The sequence below is a fragment of the Gracilinanus agilis genome, chromosome 2 (genome assembly GCF_016433145.1).
Source record: "Gracilinanus agilis isolate LMUSP501 chromosome 2, AgileGrace, whole genome shotgun sequence".
In the NCBI taxonomy this organism is placed as follows: domain Eukaryota; kingdom Metazoa; phylum Chordata; class Mammalia; order Didelphimorphia; family Didelphidae; genus Gracilinanus; species Gracilinanus agilis.
Genome location: NC_058131.1, coordinates 65,317,646 through 65,325,424, shown reverse-complemented (window position 1 = coordinate 65,325,424; position 7,779 = coordinate 65,317,646). Strand labels below are relative to the sequence as shown.

Sequence of the window (7,779 nt, the reverse complement as noted above, 5' to 3'; positions counted from 1 at the left end):
ATTTGGAAGGAGACAAAGTTAAACTGTCCAAGGAAAAAAATTTCCTCAGTATTAGTCTTCCAAAATAGAAGAAATTATCTCTGGATTCCCTTCCTTCCTCTTAAGGTCTTCTGGGAAAGTCCTGATGACTCTTTCTTGGAGATGTTTTGAAGGGTATTTGTTCTTTAGATACAGATTGTATTACTAGATCACAGAGGTCCCTTTGAACTTGGAAATTCTATGAACTGAAAATTCAGAGAAATCATCTTTGGGGAGGTCAATAAGGATTAGGTCAGAAAACACAAGATAAAAGGGAGCTATAAATTGTGACCAAAGTTAGTTTCTTTCTTATATTGTAGAACTTCCACCAAAAAGGTTTTTTTTAAGTAATAGCATTAATGAAACCCCTCCTCTTGGACTGCTATGGACCTGATACTGAGGTAGAAAGAAAGAATCAAAGAATTAGGAGGGTCTCTAACCACAAGTGAGTCAAACCTATATACAAAAGGAATGTTTCACTAAATTATACCCAAGAAGTGGTCATAGAGCATCTGCCTGGTGATCTCCAAGGAGACTCCCCAAGTCTGAGGCAAATCATTCCTTTTCAGAGCAGTTGCAATTGTTGGGAAATTATTCTGTTTCTCCAAGATGTGAATTCTAATCCCCATTTTACTACATGTTAATTGGGAGAGGTAAGACCTCAAGGTAAAAAGGATGCCAAGTTCTAGAACCATTTTGGAGTGATTGCGAAAGTCACAGGCTCTCTGAACCTCAGTTTCCTTATCATAAAAGAAAGGAGTTGGACTACATGTTTTCCAGGTACTTTTCCTCCTGCAACATGCCTATATCATTCTAGGGATGACTTTGAGCAAGTCAAGACTTCCTTTTTCTGAACTGCGATTTCTTCATCTGTAAAGTGGGGATAGACTCTCTTCTCTACCTACTTCCCTGTCATGCTGTGAATATTTAAGGATATAATGAAAGCAAAAGTGATTTGGAATTATAAAACACAGTGCAAATTTGCTTTACTGATTTAGGGCTATAAATTTCAGTTCAACAAGAGACCTTAGAGATTATGTAGTCCAAATCCCTCATTTTATAGATAAAAGACCCCTACAGGTCTTAGCATTTGCCTTAGAGAGACTTAGGGAATAAATAGCAGGATCAGAATGTAATATAAATTATTTTTCTCCAAATCAAGAGCAATTATGATTTTCAGTAAGTTAGGTGACAAAGGAAGAGGGGGTGGGACTTCAAGTCATTAAGATCTGAATTTAAATCTTACCTCAGACACATACAAGTTGTGTGGCAACATTATGTTCCTTTCTTCATCTGTAAAATGGGGATAATACCTCCAAGGGTGTTGTTGCAAAGATCAAAGAATTAATGAATTTTAGAAGTTTTGAACACCTTAAAGCCTTTACATAAATGGTAGCTATAGTCATTACAAACTATCAAATGAAAAAAATGCATGTAAACTATTAGGTGGTGTAGTGAATAGATTATTGGACTTAACAATGAGGAAGACTTCTCTTCATGAGTTCAAATCTGGCTTCAGATACTCACCAGCTATGTGACCCTGGACAAAACAACTGATTCCTCATTTGTAAAATGAATTGGAGAAAGAAATGGCAAATCACTCTTGTATCTTAGCCAAGAAAACCCAGAATGAGATCACAAAGAGTCAGACTAGATTGTATAACAAGTTATAAAGGACCATAGACATCTCAGCATTTATTACTTCCTATAATCCAGAAAAAGTATTACTTAGTGCCCCCTGGAAATTATGAAACTATTTATTGAACTTAGAATGGAATGTAATACAAAAAAAGTGTGGCCATCACTGCTCTCCCGGATTGCTGCAGCATCCAGCAGGAGGCGGTGGCGCCCACTTTGGGAATCACTGATTTACATTATCAATCACCTGTAGAATGGGTATGAGAACACCAATGCCTCCTACTCATGCTGCAACAAAGCTAACTATTAAGGGCTGACTGCAAAGTGCAGAAAACAGTAGCCAAGGCTTCAAACAGTTATCTTTGTGAGAAGAGACTTGACATTTTCCAATCATTTCCAACCCATTTTTGCATGTGATCCTCCTACTGCTATTGCCCAGTGGAGGAAAATACAGATAAACATGTACTCAAAATGGGAGTTTAACATGAATGCTAATTTATTTTAAATGTTTTCTAGCATTGTCTCTTGGTAATATAAGTTGGCAGTAGAATAGTAGCACAGTGGGAGGTTAATAGAGATTTAGAAACCTATGGCTAAGTTGTAATTTTCTTTTGATTTTCATTTTTAATCTTTTTTCTCCCATTTTTCCCCTTCTGCTTACTAAAAATCCAGTCATTCACTTGTTTTAAATCATAACACTTAAAAGTTGCTGAACTAATTTGTATCCTAAGGTATTCACTCATAATGGGAGCTCAGAGCATGGATAGTACCCAACTGAGCAACAAGTTCTATTCCAAAAGTTTATTTGTAAATCAGTTGTTCTTAACCTGGCACATATCTCACAATAGAAATGAAGCCATAGAGTACTTCTCTTAATGAGATAAAACAAAGGAACAGTTCTAATAAAGCAGAATCCAATGCAGCTAAATTAAAGGTCCTAAAATAGGTTCGAAAGACAATTAATTATAGAAGGCATGGATAATAAATTAAGGATTCATGAAAAAATTCATGAAAATGAATTCATGAAAAAGAGTATCTAGGAGTACAGAAAATACTTTGGTACAGAACAAATCATCATGATGTCAGTTCTTTATAAGCCCAGCTTGATTCTTCTCCAGTGTCTCCTCTTGGAGTTTTACCTGATCTTATTGCCAGTTTTCATGCGAATCTACTGAAGAATCAGAGGGTTTGGTTCTGCTTCTTTGTAAGGAACCTCTTGATTCTGAAAGTCTTGTGGGAAGACATGGCAATGTCTCAGCAGGGTAGCCAAATGGATTGCAGGCTCAATATAAGTCAACAGTATGACAGAGCATCCCCAATAGCTCCCATGATTTAAGACTTCATTAAAAATAAAAACTAAAAAGTCAAACACAATGGAGAGAATAGTCCTGTTTATTTTCTGCCATGCTCAGACCACATATGGACTGTTATGTTCAGTTTTAGGAGATCTAATATGCATTTTAGAAAGGACATAGACAAACTAAGCATGCTCAAAAGAGGATGCCCTGGATGGTAAAGAAGACTGAAGAACATGCCATATAAAGCTACTAGAAATGTTTGCTCTGGAGAAAAGAATATCTAAGGAGGGGAGATATGACCTGAGAACTATTTACAGTTATTTGACAGGCTACTTTGCATAAGGATTAGAGAATTACACAATTATAAAACTGTAATGAACTTCAGTGACTATCTTGTTTATCCATAATAGAAAGGATCTCTATTTATACCCAAGAAGGGATCATTCAGATTCCAGTTGAAGACCTCTGATGCGGAGGAATACTGTCTCAAGGAAATGTATCCCATTTTTGGATAATCATTAGGAAGATATTTCTGAAATAATCCAAAAATTTCCTCTGTAATTTCTATGTGTTAATCTTGAAATCAGATGAACACTTTCAAGGGTTAAACAGAATACTTTTCATATTCTGGAAGGTAGCTCTCATATCCATCCTAAGTATTATCTTTTCTAGGCTAAATATCCCATTTCCTTCAACATTAAATGATCTTTCAAATCTTCTCCAGCCTAACTGCCCTTTTATGCATGTTTTCCAATTTATCAGTGTTTATCCTGCACTGAGGCACATAGAACTGATATTAGAATATTCTATATGTGGTTATATAGCACATTAGAGAGGACACAAAGTTTGATGACAATTAGATTCATTTTTCTGAGTTCAAATCCATCCTCAGACACTGACTATGCAACCTTGAGCAAGTCACTTAACCTCATTTGCCTCAGTTTCCTCATCTGTAAAATGAGCTGGTAAAGGAAATGGTAAATCACTACAGTATCTTTGTTTAAGAAAACCTCAATTAGGGTCAGAAAGAGACAGATATGACTGAAAAACAACCAAATTGAGTTTAAAAGAATAACATAACAAATTAATTCCCAGGAACTTAGAGGTCCAATGTCCCTAAATCTAATGATCCTATAAATCAAATTGAATTGAATCAAAATGAAAGGTTTAGGTCCCTAGACAATATCATATAGTCAAGTAAGTGCAAGGATTTAGAATCCAAAAGCCTGAATTGTAATCTTGAACTATTTTTTATTAACTCTGTGATTGTAGTTCAGCCATTTCCTATCTGTACGTCTCGGTCTTTTCATCTGTAAAATGAGGGACTTGGGCTAAGTCATAGGGTCCCTTTCTATATCTGACTGCTAGGAGATTAAAGAACGGAGATTCCTCACTTCCTTTAAAGGCTCAGCCTCAGGGACCCAATCCTCAATGAAGCCATACTTAATCCCTCTAGTACTAGTTTGCTTCCGACTGGAGGAATTCACCTTAGGTCTGCACCCAAAGTCATGCCTGCTTCATCCTTTGCTATCTTAGGTATTTCTTTTCTAGATTAAAGTCAAGGCAGCCACCCACCATGGAGCTATAACTACAGCAATGGGGACCTGTCCCCAAACTTTTCTTAGTTACTGCTGAGCCAAAGTGAGATTCTGCACCAGAGGCAGTCGTATCAGCAAAGTTTATGGAGCAACTTATTAAAAGAGAGAAAGAGAGCAACGTTAGCAGTAAATAGCCCTTGACAGTGGCTAATGCAGGATAAGGAGGAAATTTTGTTGTTGTTGTTGTTGATAGTGGGCAAGAGGCTATAAGGCCAAGGGAGGGGGAAAAAGCAAAGAAGTAAAAATTTAATAAAAAAAATCTGATCATCTGGCAACTTTAAATAGGGTCACACTGCTGCAGTTGAATGCAATGAATTTTACTCCAATACAGATGAAGTATACCCTCCTAGGAAACGTGTAATGCTCCAATTATTGTGACCTGATAAATTTATCAAAAGTAGGTTCAATTCAATTCAGTTCCACAAGCATTTATCCAGCATCTATTTTGGCCCTTGCTAGACACTGAGAATCAAAAAGGGAAAAATGATAACAATCTTTGCCCTCAATGTGCTTACTATCTAAAGAGGGGGTGGTGGGCAGGCAGAATCTGATGGGAACATAAATGATTATGATACAAGGGACATTGTTAAGGACAAAGAAGTCAAGACAAGACATGTGGAGGAAGATATTCAATTCCGTAAACATTTATTAGACATCTCCTTTTTGCAAGGCATTAGAAATACAAGGACAGAAATTAAAAAATCCTTACTGTCAAAAGGAGCAGCTGGATGGCTCAGTGCATAGAGTACCAGATCTGAATTGAAATCTGGCCTCAGACATTTATCACTTATGTGATCCTGGGCAAGTCATTTAGCCCTGTTTGCCTCCATTCCTCATCTGTAAAATGAACTGGAGAAAGAAATGATAAGCCACTCTTGTATTTCTGCCAAGAAATCCCCAAATGGAGTCACAGAGAGTCAATAGTGGCTAAAAATGGGTGAACAACAACAACGACCCTCAGAAAGCTTGCAGAATGCAGGGGATGGGTCATGCAGGGATAAACAAGATACAAGGCAGGGACTGAAGACAACAAGTAAGAAACTGGGAGTAAGGAGAAGTACCTTTCATTCGAAGGATCAGGAAAATGGCATCAAAGAAGTGATATCTGAACTGAAACTTGAAGAGGAGGGTTTTAAAAGGCGAGGTAATCTAGGTGAACATATGGAGGCAAGAAATAACATGTTGAGTTTAGGGAATAGCTCATAGTCCAATTAGTCAAAACCAAGAGTCTGTGAGATTCTAAGTCCTGCTCTTTACCCATTGTACCACCTACCTGCAATCCAGGACTCCAAAGAATCCAAAATCTCTGATATCTGTACAGAAGCCCAATCAACATGCTAATGGGAATTTTTATTCATTTGATAATATGTGGCTACCAGTATAGCACTTGGACTGCTTATCAATTATTCTTTGCCCTTGCTATGTGATGAACCCATCTATTTTTCCTCTCAAATCGTATATTTGTTTCATGACATTATTTCTCTTTTACATGCTCATCATTCACCCTCCATTTCCCTTTAGGTGATCCTTAACTTCAATTATCACAGGATCATAGATTTAGACCTAGAGAGGACTTTTGAGGCCATTGCATCCAACACTTTAATTTTATAAAATAAGGAAACTGAAAGCCAAGGAGGTTAACTTATGCAAGGTGTTTTATTATATTATGATAAGAAGTTTTATTAAGTTCATTCTGTCTCATTAAGAGCAGAAGTTTTGTCAAAGGAAGTTTATATCACAAAGGTCACAGAACTGGGACTTGACCTTAGGTATTCCTGACTTTAAGATCACCAGCCTATTTACTGGACAACTTGTCTACCTGCTTTGGAAATTGTAATGATTTGAAGATCAATATTTTATAGCAACAAATAACATCACATCAATAGAAAAAATATTGGTATTAAAATGGTAGGCTTTTGTTTTAGAATTATTCAAAGAACTTGGAAATTTTAAAAAGACATTCTAGGTTTCTCTTGTCCTGGTTCAGTCCAGGTTCCAGCCTACTGCACAGTTGTGATATCTATCCAAGTTAGATATACAAATTAATGAGATGTATAAGTTGTCATCTGACTGGATACTTTAGTATAGACAACAGAAATTTTTCATCCACTTTTTTTTCCTGAGTGGATAGTTAGGTCGAACTCTTTTGAGTTAGGAATCTAATTTAGAGGCTCTGCAATGTTATCAGGCTTTTTAAAAAATCAATACAGTGTAACAGGAAGAACTTGACATGATAAACTATTAATGTTTCTGGATTGTTGATTGAGGGAGACCCACTTCAACATAGTCTCAGAGTTGGGTATCTTCAATAACGGTAGTAAACATTTTTGGCAATCTATGCAAGTGTAGTACAAGGAAAATTGAAGAAGTAAATAGAAACAACTAGGAATATTAAATTTTATTCCACCGAAAATGGGGCACCTGAGTTCAGACATGAAAAAAGACAAGGATTCTGAGATGTGTGGGTGAGAAAGAAAAGCATTCCAAATATATATGATATCTTCTGCAAACGCACAAAGGTGGGAGCTGGAGTGTTAAGTTCCAAGAACAGCTAATAATATAGTTTGACAAATATGTAACTAATTAATAGCAGCATTATATAAAATATACATGGCAATCAGATAGTAAAGGACTTCAAATGCAACTAGCTGTAAGGCATTTATATTTTATTCTCCAGTCAATGTTGTTGTTCATCCTTCATTTTCAAAGAGAACCAATGATATCACAGGGTGCTCTCTTGATTTGTGAATAAACTGGATTTAAGTAAGCCAGAAATGAACAAAGTTGTCAGCCTTACTCTCTCTTCCAGAGTTATCCAAGTCCAATGGTGAGGTAAAACTCAAGCTGGCTGGTGATGGCTCAGGATGCAGTGGCTAACCTTGGCATCTTTGATATCTGAGCAAGCTCTAAGTTTTCCACAGCACCAGTTTCATCCACCTTCATGTCCACTGGAATAAATTGCTCACATCTGTCCATTCTACTGGGGGAAATCTTCACATGCTTGGGATAGACATCCCCCGAACTCAAATTCCAAAATTGGTTTTAAGACCTATTAGTTACCCTCAACCTGGTTTAGCCCATCTGCTTAGATGGTTTAACTAAGGTGCAGCCATTGCACATGCTATAACATCTTAGAGTCACAAGAGAACGTATGGGGTGTTCAAGCAGAACTAGCATCTCTGGTGTGAGAGTCTGCCAAGCCCTTTATCATGGCTGCTCATCCACCT

At 36.9% G+C, this 7,779-nt stretch overlaps 1 pseudogene; it reads right to left on the bottom strand.

Annotated features, from left to right (window-relative positions):
* Positions 1-2,746: 2,746 nt before the first annotated feature.
* On the bottom strand, positions 2,747-2,901 carry LOC123234665 (annotated as a pseudogene).
* Between the last annotated feature and the right edge of the window lie 4,878 nt (positions 2,902-7,779).